General features: G+C 30.1%; 1 pseudogene; it reads right to left on the bottom strand.

The window, feature by feature from the left end:
- The window catches only part of LOC114398770, a 37,647-nt pseudogene that overhangs the window by 11,587 nt on the left and 9,803 nt on the right, over positions 1 to 16,257 (bottom strand).

Below are 16,257 nucleotides of genomic sequence, written 5' to 3'. Positions count from 1 at the left end.
AGCTCCTTCACAACCACAAGGACATGAAACTCCACCACAACAAGGGCAAGGACAACCTGAATATGCACAAGCATAGGTAAGGAAAAAAAAAAAGTTGCTAGACCCCCTTCTAATGTTTGTGAACATTTTATTAAGAAGGAAAATGGTAGGGCTTATTGTAAGTATTGTCATGCATCATGAAAAGGAGAAGTTGAAGCATGTGTTGTCTGCAAATAAACAAATGGTTTCTCTTACTTTGAATACCTGGACGTCAATTCAAAATATGAATTACATGTGTGTGATAGCTCATTACATTGATGAAAGGTGGGGATTGAATAAAAAAATATTGAAATTTTGTTTGATTTCTAACCACAAAGGTGAAACTATAGGGATAACCATAGATAATTGTTTAAAAGAATGAGGGATTTCAAAATTTTGTTGTGTAATAGTGGATAATGCAAGTGCTAATAACTTAGCTATTTCATATTTAGATACAGCATTGAGTGTTTGGAATGGGCATACTTTGTTGAATGGAGAGTTCATGCATATGCGATGTTCTGCTCAGATTTAGAATGGTGTTGAATGGAGAGTTCATGCATATGTGAAGTGCAAAAAAATGAGTTAGATATGTATTTGGAGGATGATGTTGAAGGTGACCACGCTGAGTTTGACATTTTGAATTGGTGGAAATTGAAAGCATCCAAATATTATATTCTTTCCTGTATGGCTAGAGATGTATAGGCTATTCTTGTATCTACTGTATCATCTGAGTCTGCATTTAATACATGGGGTAGAATTTTAGATTCATTTTGTAGTTCCTTGAGTCCTACTACTGTTGAAGCTCTCATTTGTGCCCAAAATTGGCTTAGATCTACAAAGCAAAATGTTAATGACTTGCAAGTTGAAATAAATGAAGCGAAAAAGATTGAATCGGGTGTGTAATCTCTTATTTCATTTTTTATATTTGTATAAAATATCAATTAATTTTTGTGCTAACAGAGTTGTACTTAAATTTTTAGAGTTGTTTGGTTTGACTTTAAATATTGTGCGTATTGAGATTCCAAGTGTTGGGACTACTAGTGTTAGAACTTCTTAAAGTATTACTTTCAAGTACATTGTTATTTGTTTCATCTTTTTTTCATATTTATCTTTTCTACCATGTTTATAATATTAATGGATCATATTTTGTTCATCTATTTAAGCAAATTTGGTAGTAACAAATGTGGTTGTAGCAAATCTGGTTGCAAGAAAATAGTTTGTAGGAAATAATTGTGTTTCAAATTATTATAATAAATCTCGTTGAAGAATATTTTGTTTTAATTTGTATTAGTATATTTTAGAATATTATGTTGATGGTGATAAATGAATCAATTTTACTACTTTTCGACATTTGATAATATTGTGTTAATTGTATTAGATATTTGAAAGAATCATGATATAAAACAGTAGTTCTAAGAAAAAAAGACCAAATTTAAATGGGTAATCCGTTGACCCGAACTGAACAAACCGTTCATGAATGAGTTGGGTTAAAATAAAAATTGTGAAAATTGAACCAAACCGAACCAATCAAATTTGATTGGATTGAGTCCTAAATTTGATCAAAATCGGTCCAAACCGACCCGCAAACACCCCTAGGTCCTGCTACATTTGATTTCCATCGATATTTCATAACCACAACAATACTTTATTTGGTGTTTCACTTGTACTGCACTCGCACTACCACTAACACTACTAGAAGAAGCAGTCCTTGACTAAGACATTTTGTCGAACACCTTACATGCAAAAAATAACAGTAAAAAACTTTTTCACAAAAATGAAACATTTATTATTTACGAAAGAAAACAAAACATGAACACCTAACTACAATCCAACAGCTTTCATAACCTCCATAAAAACTCATCCACACACCAAAATAAACTCATAAAAACACACTTTAAGGAGATAAAAATAGCAAAATAAAAACCCAAAAATATATACCTCAACAATGGAGATATACTAATATGACAAAAATTACACACCTTGCAACTGAATCAAGAGAAGGCAAACCCACACCACCACTAGTCCTTGGTTGCACAAGCTATAAAGAGGGCTTCCAAAACCTTCAATTTCAATGGAGTTTCATGGCCTCCAATTGTTAGCAGCTTCTATAAGGAAGAAGAGGGTATAAGTGTCCAAATATTACATTAAAATTGCACACGAAACACATTGAGCCCTTTTTTTAACGGATTCAACTTTGTCACAATGTAGGGGGTGTGAGTGTAACGAGCTTTAAAAAATTAGGAGGTATTTCTGTAGGGTGAAAATATGGAGGGGGCACGAGTGTAACACTAATATTAGGGGGACGAGTGTAACTTGCTCTATCTTTTAATATGTACTCATGTGATGAAGTTGATATCTTTAATCATCAGTCTATCAATGTACTAGTCTTAATGTATTAGTAGTAGTATTGTATTGATAATGATACTTAAATAGAAACACAAACACAATATCTTAAAGACAACTATGTCCATTTCATCACTGAATCAGCCTAGTTAATTATGAAATGTGAAAAGGTCTTTCAATTTATATCTTTTGTTTTTATTTCTAAATTAAATTTCAATAAATTTTTTAATTATCTATAATTAAAAATAATCTTATATATTATAATTTATACAATTCATTATTAATCCAATATCTATTTTTATATTTAAATATTTATCTATCATATTAATTATAATATAGTTTATATTATAAAATTATTTATTTAATAGGCTTACTTTTAATCTTCTATTATTGTCAAAATTTAATTTTGGTCTTTTTATTCTTTTTTTTTGCATGAATTTCTCCCCATACTATTTTAATTGCATAATTTGCCAATTTGTTAACTTAATATCTAATGTTTAATGAAATGATAACTTGACATTGTCATGTACTATCACATCAACATTTTTGTTCAATATTAAATGTCAAGTTAAATTAGTAGATGGACTAAAATAAAATAATTAAATTCGTAAATAGCCAAATTTGCACAAAAAATTAAATACCAAAATTAAAATTTTAACAATAGTTAGAAGACCAAAAATGCAATTGATTCTATTAAAATAATTATGTAAAAATAAAAAAAATGTGTGAAAATTAATATCATTTATTTAGTAGCTTTCACTTTTAAATAATATCCTTTATTTATAGTACTTCTTTCGTTCCTATTTATAAGACATAGTTAAATAAATTACGTTTATTAAGAAAATTATTTAATTTAGGTAATAACATTAAATTTGATTTTAACTATAATATTTTCCAAAATTTCCCTTAACATTAATGAGAGTTTATTTGTCTTCTCAAATCTTCATAGGAGAAAGAAAGTGACAATACAAAGTAGATATTTAATTATTGATTAAAATAAATAAGAATATTTTAGTAAAAATAATAATTAATGTGTTAAGTCAAAAGACATTTGTGTCTTAAGACGAATCAAGATCCTTAATATTTTGATTAGATGCAAATAAATACAAATGTTAAAATTGATGTCTTATGCGATATCACACCCTGACTCATGCATATGACTTTGTATTTTCAAACGATAGTAGAGATATGCCATGATCTGGTACAACATTAAAATATGACATTCAAGACTTCATTTAATATCATGTGTCTAGGATTCATTTTGCAAAGACATTTTCCTAAGATTTGTCGAATCCTATGAAACATAAATGAAGTTCAAGATCTGAAAGTTCCCAAACAACATCAAAAGACGTGCTCTACTATAACAGACCTGCTCTGACTTAAAGCAAGTATTGTTCTACTGCAATAGTCAACACAAAAGCCAACCAAAGTGATTTTCCAGCATGAAGAAGGACATGCATTTGATGCAAATGTTAAATGCTCCAATAACCATAAACTTCATACGGAAGCTCAAGTTAAGAAATTTTTTTTCTTAGAGACAACAAACACTTGAAGATGAAGACTTATAAATACTAGAAGCTTTGAAGACAAGGGTTATGAACCTACACGCTAGCATCCAAATTCTTTTGGAACAAGCTTTTTGTATATTTTTTGTATAGTTAGAAAAATCTCTCAAAGCACCTTAAATACCTTGAGAGAAAAGGCTAAGTACTTAGATTGTACAATCGTTTGTAAGACAATTAAGATTTAGTCAATGTGCAAACAAACTATAAATATGTTGACTTATTTATAACTAGCAGTGGCTTGATAGAACAAAGAATATGTCAAGCTTGGTGTAGAGCTTGAGTTGTAAAAGCCAAAAGTGATAATGACTTATACTTATAACTTGTTGAAGTTGGTGGAACTTGGTGGTTAACCAAAAGCTAGTCTCAATGGTTGAGATGACTAGTATTTTAATCTGACTTGGGGTTTGAATTTGATTTTGTCTGAAAAACTCTTTTAGTTTTGCAAAATCTATTTCTATCGTCTAAATCTGTTTTGCGAAAATCTGTTATCTACGTTGCACAAATATACTTCAGATGATAACTTTGTTGTTTAGGAAAAAGGATTTAAAATTTCTAAAATTACAATTCAACCCATGTTCTTGGGATATTTTTCGTTTCATAATGCACAAGAGAGATGAAATAAAGTCTTATAATAAGGGACACAAAAATTTGTTGACTACATTTTATAAATAGTAAAGAGACCAAAAGTACATTTGGTTCTATTTACATAATTATGTAAAAATAAAAATATGTGCTTGTGTGCGTGCGCATGTTTGTATGCACGTGCACACGCGTTATATTGTTCCCACAACATGAAATTTCAGGATCTATCATTGACCCCTTGACATTATGAAAGAAAATAAAATTAGGATGAAATACTCTTGAGAATAAAACATGTTAATCTTGCTATTTGCATGTATCTCTTGTAAATTGTTAATTGTAATTTTTTTCCATACCTACATGCATAACTTTCACTATTAGATATTGGATATATTGCATCTAGTAATGTTTTATTACCAACATGTACATAAAATTGTTTCCAATACTAATAGAGTAAAACTATTTATGTGATTCTAGTTTTTGTGAAGCGATTCAATGTTGCATATATACACCATTCACTACCTTGAACAACGATCTTCCAGGAATTCTCCCATAGAATTTGCCAAGTGAGGCTTAGGGATGGATATGTGGATCCAGGTTCGCGGATCGGCCTGGAAACAAATCCTTTTTTTTTAAATCCTCATAATCATAGGAGATTTTAGGCACGACCCATGAAACTCGTGTGTGGACTTTGTGGCCTTAATTTGTGGGTTTACGGGCTTGTCTGTGGACTTCAAAATATAGTGTATTTGAATTTAAGAATGTTTTATGTTTTTTTTAAGACATTAACACTCTAATATTTGGTTGTTTTTGGACTTTTAAATTGTTAAGACATTAAGAATATGTTTAGTTGGTGTGTATTTGCCATTTGGACTATTGTTAAAAATATTTCGATGCTTTTAATATTGAGACTATTATAAATGTTGGTATATTTTAGTGTGGTAGATTTTACCTTAAATAATGAAGAAAAAAAATCTTCTAATTTTATAGATTTTTTATTTTTAAAAAAATATTTTTTTTTTCAAATCATTATTTGGGCCTTCAGACCGATACATTTATCCACATGTTTGATGGACCGGATACGAACTTGAACAAAAATTCATTTATTTAACAAATAGGACTTATCCGGCCCACATAAGACTTAGGCTTCACAAGTCAGGCTTTAAATAGATCGAACCGGTCCATTCACCCTCCTAAGGCTTCAAGAAGCCTCTTGTCTCCCCAATTAAGGGCCACCCCATGCTTACATGTGTCAACTTAAGTTTTTGTTGAGTAAATTGCACTCACACCCTTTGTATTTTTCTCAAATTACACTCGATACCTCTCCTTTTTTTTGCATTACTTTTATCCCTTTTTGTTAACGGCGTTAACTAATGTCAATTGAAATATAATAGTAGACGAAATTGTCATAACATCTTTGTTAAATACTCAATAACAAATTAACAATTTACCTGTGAATGAACCTTTCTTAAGATAATAACAATTTTTTCTTTAATATTTGACTATTACTTCATTGTTGCTAACACTTGAAGAAGATGCAGTTCTTGATTGAGACATTATATCAAACACCTAGCAATCAAAAATAAATATTTCAAAGAAAGGAGTTAAAAACACAAATTTGGAGCAAAACACCAAAATTTAAAGCAAAAAATCATATTCAATCAATAGGCATTCTTGGGAACACATCCAACAAAAATGCAACAACCAAACGACACAACACACACAAAAAATGAACTAAAAAAGAAGAATGAAGGGTGTTAACACATACGTACCAACAAGGTGAGTTCATGTCCAACAAAAAATTAGGTTCATGTCTAATTAAAGAAAAAAGAAAAAGAAAGAAGAATGTTAAAATATTTTCTGATTGAAAATGGTGTCATATCTTTTATGGAGTTAAGAGAAAGATGAAGATGAAAATATTTTAGACATAAATTGTCATTAAAAGTGATGTGACAAGTGATTAAGAAGAAAAGGGTATGAATGTAATGTGAACTAAATAATTAATGGATTTTTTATAGGATAAAAAAAGTATAATTTATTTTTTTAATTTTCATTCAAACGTTTTAGAACATAGAAAGAATTTATAATTTTTAATTATATTATAATAAATGAAACCGTCATTGTCGATGTATAATATATTTAAATTTTACATGAAGTATTTAATATATGGGGTGTTCTAACAATCCCAAGTAGAAATGAGATTAAACTTAAGTGATCCAATAAAATTAGAACAACTATATTATGAGTTAGATTTATTTTAGAAGTTTTTTTTTCCACAAATCTTTGACTAATTATATACCCTTTGTATTATTTTTTGCTAATTACATATTTCTCCAATATACATACGATTTTTCCATCACCGTCACCATACTCAAAGCAAAGTAGGGGTTTAGTTTTTTTTTTTTTTTTTGTTTATAAGCAAATCAAAAGGTATATTAATGAGGTACCAGCATTACCATATGGAAAACAACAAGAGTATATGAAGTCTTTACCACAACGAATCTGCAGAAGAAGAAAAAAACGATAACCAGGAAGCAATGCAACATACCACCACATCTTCCCTATATATATGGTACACAAAACAAAAATTCCCCCAGCACCCGAAAACAAAATCGCACTGCTAATACTGTTGATTATTCAAAGCAATTCAATTAGTGTAGTAATCTGACACTAGCAATGGTTGTTTTCATCCTTGTCGGTGTCTTGTTTGGTGTTCGTTCGGTCATGGCTATTTGATCGTGTGGTTTGCCAATAAAAGATGGACCAAGATTCAGTACCGGAACGAATTATATTGTTTCTCCATTAATGATTGAATAAGGTATGGAAGAAGAGAAAGTCATTTTCCATATCCACAGTATCAGACTGCAACATACATATGGTGTAGAAATAACTGCAGAAAAAAAAACCCCCCAAATTTGAAAAGTGGATGAAATTTAAAAATAAAATAAAAAATTAATGTGAAGGATATATAATTATTCAAAATGTTGTGCATAAAAAAATTTAAACAAGTGCGTGTAACTTTTAATATTGTTTTAATTTTATTGGGTCGTGTAGGATGATGTTGTTTATCTCTATTTTTAGTTATAATCAGTTAAACAAATCCCTTAATGTAGTAATATGTACAAGATTGCTATCAAATATGTTTATTTTTATATATGTACATAAGATTTTAAAAAAATTATACCCATATTTTATTTTTTAAAAATATTTTTTAGGTATATCGACAAATCCTCTTCACATAACATTTTTAATATTTTTATATAACTAATTGATTCATCAAATATATTTTTATCGCAAACTAATTTTAATTTATTTTCCATAACATCACAAATGAAATGTTTTTAATTATTCCATACATTGCATAGATACATATAAAAATATTATTCATTTTAAAATTGTAAGAGATTTAAATGTTAAATGAATATATATATATATATATATATATTACATACATTGAAGAAGAAAGTTTTCAAGAGATCTCTAATCTTTAAGTTATTGATAATAATTAGGTGTGGCTGAAAAAAATTATATAAATACATTGCAAATATATATTAAAACTTAATTTATTAAATATAGTTTTATTGGAAAATAGTTTAAAATTGTTTATTCGATAACATCATAAAAAATGTATTCTAAACTCTTTACGTGTTTCATAAGTACGCACCTCAACAGTAACAGATCTTAGATTCTTAATATTAAAACTAAAGTTCATATAAACTCATAATACACTTTCTTTACAATTAGACACCATGAGATAAATAATATAATAACAATAATTAAGATATATTGTTTTATTGAAAATTTCTGTATTGCATAAAAATAATTTCAAACACGTATTTTTCTATTTAAATTTTATATTATTTACATTTTATGGAAAAATATTATATATAAATTAATAAAATTAATTAAACCTGATAAATGCACATTAATAATATTTTTCATTTTGAAAATATAGGAGAATTAAGTTTTGTATGGAAATAATTTTTTTTTACATACATTGAGTAAGATCGCTTTTCAAACAATGCGAATTTTCACTGTTTGATGAAGTATCTCGATGGACATAACCTTGATACTAATCTGAGTTATTTGCATAGATAAATTCAGAAATGTATTAAAGGGGATTAATTTTTTTTACATAATTATTTCAATATTTAATTTTTTAATAAATCATAAATTTAAAAAATGTTTATTATGAATTTTATGGATAAAATTAAAGATATGATTTACTATTAGAAAAAATTTAAACTAATATCAATTTAAGAATTTATTTTTCTTATATATTTTATTTTTTTAATTTTTTTCATATATAAGCCAAAGCATCCAAAGGGAGAAGGTCCAAGATACTACGGGTGTTTGCGGGTCAGTTCGGGTAGGTTTTGGCCAAATTCAAAACTCAATCCAATCAAATTTGATCAGTTTGGTTCGGTTTAAGTCAACGGGTTATCTATTTAAATTTGATCTTTTTTTCTTCTTCTTAGAACTATTATTTTATATCATGATTCATCCAAATATCCTATATAATTAACACAATATTATTAAATGTTTGAAAGTAGTAAAATTAATTCATTTAATACCATCAACGTAATATTCTAAAATAGAATAATACAAATTAGAACAAAATATCCTTTAATGAGATTTACTATAATAGTGTGAATAATAACTATTTCCTACAAACTAATTCTTTGCAATAAGTTTTGCTACAACCAGATTTACTAAAATAAATGAATAAAATATGATCCATTAATATTATAAATATGACAAGAAAAAATAAATATGAAAAAAGGTAAAACAAATAACAATGTACCTAAAAGTAACACCTTAAGAAATTTCAATAGTAATAGTCCCAACACTTGCAATTCCAACACTTGTTGATAAGTGTTATGCATACGTCATTTGTTTATTTATATCACATGACAATTATCTCATTTTCTTATCTTGTATTGCTTTATTTTGTGTTAAAACAATAGGAACTTAGTTTCTTCTAAGTTTTTATCCATAAGATGATAAAGTTAATGATTTTATAGTAATTTTAGTTGAATTTTGTGTAGAGTTGTAATAGAGGCATGAAAGAGGATTGAAGAACTAAAGTATCGGGCTAGGTGTGACCTCCTCGCTCAATGAGTTAGAACTGCTTAGTGAAAGAAGTCACATTAGAAGATAACTATCACGAGCATGTGCACTAAGTGCACATCCTACGGCTTAGCACGTGACCACTTGATCCAGCTAGACATGCACGCTAAGCGTACAGGAAAGTTCTGATTGGCCCATCAGTTGGTGAAGCATATAAAAAGAAAGGTAACATTTGATTTCCAAAGCACGAAGTCACCATAGAAGAAGCAAGGAAAATCCGTTTCCGAAGCTTTGGCCAATTCGTTTCAATCCAATTCTCTTCCATTTTCTTTCCCTTCATTCCACTTTTATATTTGTAAGTCTCTCATGACAATGAGAGGCTAAAACCACCCGTTGTTGGGAGCTCTACAAACCAAACTCTCTTTGATGTAATGATTCTAAACTATCTATTAATATGATGTTGATATTATTATTTATCTCTGTGCTCATTCACATGTCTTTGGTCTGATCATCCATTTTCATGAATTGTTTTAGGATTTAGACATTGGGAAATGTTTATATGCTAAGATACATCTAGGTAATCTATGTTTAGGGATAGAGTGGTATTGTCTAGCCTATGTATGCATCTCTACTCGTAATGCAAATTATTTAATATAACTCTTAAGTAATTAGGAGTGATATTAAGTGATTTAAGCTCTTTCACTTGAGGGATCATGGTTAGAGTATGTTAAAAGGTGTGGCTAATAACCATATTTATGTTAAAAGAGAAAAATCTACTAAGATTATATCAAGAGTAGTTTTGGCAAACAGAGTCCCCAACACGTTCCTTAACTCATCACAACACCATCTCACAACATTTAAGAATTTGTTTTCTTAACCTTTCATGTTCCTTGCTTTGTGGTAAATTCACTTAGTTATATTTGTAGTTAATCAATGAATAAGATTTGATTTGAATCACTAATTACTTAATCATTAGATATATATAACTCTAAGTACAAACATAGTTCCTATGAAATTTGAAATTTGGTCTTACCGTTTTAATACTATTTGTACAACTTGGTATGCTTGCCAAGGAGTCGACAGGAGTCCCAATATTAACCGTATTTAACGTCAAACTAAACAATTCTTAAAATTTTGATCGGTTCAGTTCAGTTTTAATCAGATCTATAAATCTAAACCCCTGACCCAATTGCGTACATAAATAATTTTAATCGATTCAGTTCAATTTTGATCCAAATACATAAATGATTCAATTCAAACTCTTTGTATCGGTTTGAGTAAATTCAGATTCCTAAATGACCCATATCTATGAATATCGATATCCTGTAGGACCCTGCTTGCACCCTTAATCCGCCCCTTGTTATTGGTAATGATTAACTATTATTGTTTTGAAAGCAATAATTGTTTATTTCATTACATCATTCTAGTACACTCGTGTTACATCCACACAAATATCTTGGTTTCCTACTTTCCTTATTAGCTTCTTTGTCATCTTCCTTATTACCTAGAAAATATGATTACTTACTTTTACAAAAGAAACAATTAAGTAACGACATATATTTATTAATTAAATAATTTTTTCGTATAAAAATTTGAATATGCTTCTAAATTAATTAAAATATAAACTAATTTTATTTATTATATCTAATTTCGTACTATTACTTTTTTTTTTGAAGGAATTTCGTACTATTACTTATTGAAATTAAGTACATCACAACAGACACGCATATATGTATACAATAATTAATGCATGGGATAACCTACATCGACAGCCAATTTTTCACATGACCAAATATCGAAAAAAAAAAGTTCATATGACCACAAAAAACACCATCATTATTTACAATATTCTCAATTCCTGATTATCTTTTCATTATGTTAACTTTTTAAGTTTCGTCAAATTTTATAAAACTTTTACTAAGATATTGTTTTTTTTTTTTTTGTTTTTGCTGGCAAGGTATTGTTCTTCTATTCCTAGTTTTAATTGCATGAAAGAAAAATAATAAAATCAAATTTATTTATAGTAAGATAAAATTTTAAGCGTAGTAATTTATATATGTCTTCAATATTATTCTCGATGAAAAAAAGAGTTTTACTGTAATAAATTACACTAGCTTTCAATGTTATTTTTATTGTGAAGTCCAATTTTAATTAAAAAAGAATTAAAAAAACTATAATTATTTTGTTTATATATTAGAGTTTAATATCTTTGTACTTTTTATACTGTAAGTGTATATAACCCAATTTCTCTATGTATTAAACTTAAAATACAAGAGGTCATTACACATATGTTTGATTGTTTATTTTTTATTTTTAAAATTCATTATATAAAATAATTTGTAAAAACTGATCTTTAGAGAGTTAGAAGTGAAGGAAGAAGATGTAAACTATTAGAAAGAATAAGTAGTAAAAAGCTGAAAATAAGAAACCGAAACAGCTTAGAAATGTTTTAGTTTTTTGCTTTTAAAAACTAGAAAAACAATATATATTGGTTTTGAAAATAGTTTTCAAAAACAACTTTATCAAACAAGTGTTTTTTTTTAAAGAACAGATTTCAAATTGGAAACAAACATACAAACTCTGTGTTCTGTCTACTATTTTTTTTTTTTTAATTTTTATCGTTTGGATTTTTTGTTACTCAATCCTCATTTCTTTAATAGATCATGTTATCTCATTACTAATTGCAAAAAATTAAATGTTACAATTATAAATGCTATTTATCAATAAGTTTTTTTATGCATATATCATTATGGTAATCTCATCTTAAATAAGCTTTAGAGCATAAACGAGATTTTGCAAGAAATTAAAATTGCAAAAAGAGTTTGATCCTATTTTAATTAATGACATATAATGTTTATTGTATAATAGAACCTAGAATGTTAATTACTTAATTTATGTTTGGACTGGCGTTCATTTGGAGTGTTGTTCATTATGTGCACGACAGTGTGTGCTCTCATACGGATCCAACGGTCGATTGTAAAAGACACTTCCAAAATACTTTTTGAAATCTGATTTTGAGAACTTCAAGCAAACTCAATCATGTCCTTATTAGTTAAACAAAGACACTTATTAATTAAATAAAAAGTAAAGCAATTTCATTTATTATATCTAATTCCGTATTAACTACTTATCGAAAGTACATCACCACAACAGACATGCACATATGTACACAGTAATTAATGCAAGAGATAACCCACATCTACGCGTCTTATCTATCTGTCCTCTCTCCTAATTAAAGTTAAAAGAAAACGTGACAGCCAGATTTTCATATGACAAAAAAAAAAAAACTGCATGATGCCGTTATTTTGTACATCATCATCACGCGATTTCACACCAATAGAGAGAAAAGGTATATAGAGGGTGCAATTTGGAGGCTTAACATCATAGAACAAACCCATTAGGGAAAGCCAGTGAACATGAAACAGACCCATAGATGACATATGAGCCATCTTTGCATCAGAGAGAATGTGGCATCAAACAAAACAAAACCCACTTTGGCTTGGGACTCGCAACTCTTTAATTTTTAAACCAAAGACTGAAAAAGAGTGAAGAGTGAGTGATTGAATATTTATTTACTGCCACTCTGCGTGCACCACACCTCAAACCTCAATCACTTTGATCATTTAATCAAATGTCACCTCTCCATGACTACCCTTCCCCCATACATTAAACAATATTCCTTTCCTGTATACACTCTATTCAAACTAGAGAGGCACGATTACTACTAGTAGTAGTACGAAAAAAAAAATTGAAACAATATTTTGTTTCAATTCATTCCCTTGGTTGCATTGCACAATTTGCACTATGACCCTAGCAATATGTGATATATGTCATTTTGTGATTGGGTTTCTCTCTCGTACGTGGCTCCTAGGGGGAGAGTAACGTACCTCAAGGCATAACCGTATTGGTGTGGTGTCGAATAATGAGAGGGTGACATATTGAGAGAAAAGCGAGTGTGTGTGCTGTGTCAGAATCAGACGCAAACACTCTCATCCTAATACCTTAACTGCACTCTCACCCCTCTCTCCACTACTGCACTTCTTGTCGTTTTATCCACATCACTCACGTCACGTCCTTTGATTCCTCTTACCATTTTTCTTTTTCCCACACTACCCTTTTCCCATGTAGTAATAATCTCTTCTTCTGCCTCTTCATATTTCATCGAGTTCAAATAAAATATTAACAATAATACAGAAATGTCACTATAAAGTGTAACTTTTCAAGTAGTTGAGATTTAAGAAAATAGCATAGCACCGGTGTTCATGTCAACTATAAACTAAAGACAAATTAAGTTCAACCCATTTAAATAATGAGTGAACTAAAAAAGATGAAAGAACTAAGTGACTTTAGCTATATTAAGTCACTTTAGTTGGCACACCTTGTGCTGACTCCAGTAACAACATATTAGTTTGGCTTATTTAATTAAGTGACTTGAGCTATAATATGTGCCATAGTTTTTTCTTTGAAGAGATATGTGCCATAGTTTGTGAAGTCTTGTTTTTTTTTTTCCTTGTTCAACCAATGTTCGTGTCATTTATAAACTTAAAGACATAGTAAGTTGAATCCATTTAAATAATGAGTTAACTAATCGACTTAAGCTAAGCTATATTATGTTCCATGGTTTAAATAATGTGTTAACAAATTAAGTTGAACACCCATTTGTAAAGTCTTTTTTTTTCATTGTCTATAACGCTTCAACTTACGTTACCCTGTTAAAAAAGCCATACTTTTCGCGATCATTGTTTTGAATTTGTTTTGCATCTCAAAAGCAGGTATCAAATCGGAATATGCGCCGATGCTCGTGGTATATATTGCTAGGTTAATTTACTAGGAGTACCACTCATATATTGTGCATACAACATTGTTACCGAAGAAAAAATAGTAGCAGAAAAGAAAATTCTTTCCTTTATCTATATTTTGCTCAATGTAATATATATTCCATTATCTTTTCTAAAAAAATTCATCGTACACTATTATAACAAGTAGATTTGGCAAAGTAGATCATGTTGCAATAAACTTATTAATCATTATTTCTTACCATGTCTTTTCCTTAACCCCTATTCAAATAATATTTTCAACAAAAAAGGAAAAAAAACTAAACTGAACTCCTATCAATTAGTTTAAAAATAACTTGTCCAATTCAACTTTTAGAAAAACTAGATGAAAAAACTTATATAAAAATTAACTTTTTAACTTCTAAGACATTTTCTTCTTTTTTTTTTCTCTCCTAAAAAGTATATTTATATATAAAAAAAGAAAACTTCATCTCATAGAGAAAAAAAAGAAGAGAACTTTATTATAGATGAATTTAAGGTGAGTGATGGAGAAACACATTACACTGTCTGAACGATATTATCCATAGAAAGGGGGGTGGGGTGGGCAAATCGGTCATTTGATGTACAAACCAATCATAGCCTTCAGAAGAGAGCAATGTTGTTGCTGCTTCAATTCACATACAAGAAGAATAAACCCTTAACGCGTTACCCCACTATTCCCCTTCCATTATATAAACCCACCCTTCTCTGCTAACATTTTTTTTTTCAGTGCTAAGTATTCTTCGCTAACACACAACACACACACAGCAATGGCAGACCCAACAGTTATTTATGAGTTTTTCAAGAAGCAGCCCTCAAACAGTGGTGGTGGAAAGAGAGCAGCAGCACCCTCCTCCGCCACCGCCACCACCCGCTCCTTCCAATGCCACTTCTGCCACCGCAAGTTCTACACCTCGCAAGCCCTCGGCGGCCACCAGAACGCCCACAAGCTCGAGCGCGCCGCCGCTAGGAGATCATCCACCAACGCCAACCTCGACCTCAACGTCAACGTCGTCACTGCTGCTGCTGCTAACGGACCTCTCCGGCTTCCCGTGGAGCCCACCGAGCCCAAGCCTAGGCCCATGCTGGAGCCCACTTCCTCCCCCACCGAGCTCTTTTTCCACCACCACCCCCCTCCTTACTGGCTCGATGTGGAGCCCTTGCAGTTTCATCACCACCACACTACACCACCTCTTTCTTCGTTCCACGCTGCTGCTGCTGCTGCGGCGGCGGCGGCGGCGTCTTCCGCACCGCACCAACAAGTTGTTCTCTCCGGCCACAACGTCAACGACGCTTCTTCCGACCACGTCAACCTCGACCTCACCCTCCGCTTGTGAGCACGCTTCTCTTCTCGTTTAAGGTTTACGTTAATGTCTTTACTCGTTAGTTTTCTTCTTTATTTTTTTTTTCTTCTTAAAGGGTTACAAACGTTTTATTCTCGTTATGGGTTTGTGTCACGGAAGTGGAAGAGTCTTTCTCTCTCTCTTTTTTGTTAGGATTGGTAAGAAAGGAATTTATGACGTGGTTTAGTAATTATGAAGTGGTAGCTAGCTAGGATCAGTCCAAAATCTCAAGCTATATATACTAATGTTTTTTAAAGTAGCTCTCAGTTTTAATTAATTAATATCCTTTATTTATAGTAATTTTCTGGGTTTTTTTTCTCAATACTTTGGTGCCATTTTATTTTTTTGTTTCAGCTTCTTTGCTGTTGATGTTTAATCTCTATCTCTCTCGGGAATTAGATCTAACTTTTAATTAATATCCTTTATTTATATTATTTTTCTGGTTTTTCTTAATACGTTGGTGCCATTTTCTTAGCTTCTTTGCTGTTGATTTTTATTCTCTCTCTGTTTAGAATTAGCTACGCC

Source organism: Glycine soja, chromosome 19 (genome assembly GCF_004193775.1).
Source record: "Glycine soja cultivar W05 chromosome 19, ASM419377v2, whole genome shotgun sequence".
Classification (NCBI taxonomy): Eukaryota; Viridiplantae; Streptophyta; class Magnoliopsida; order Fabales; family Fabaceae; genus Glycine; species Glycine soja.
This window is presented reverse-complemented; position numbering and strand designations above follow the sequence as displayed.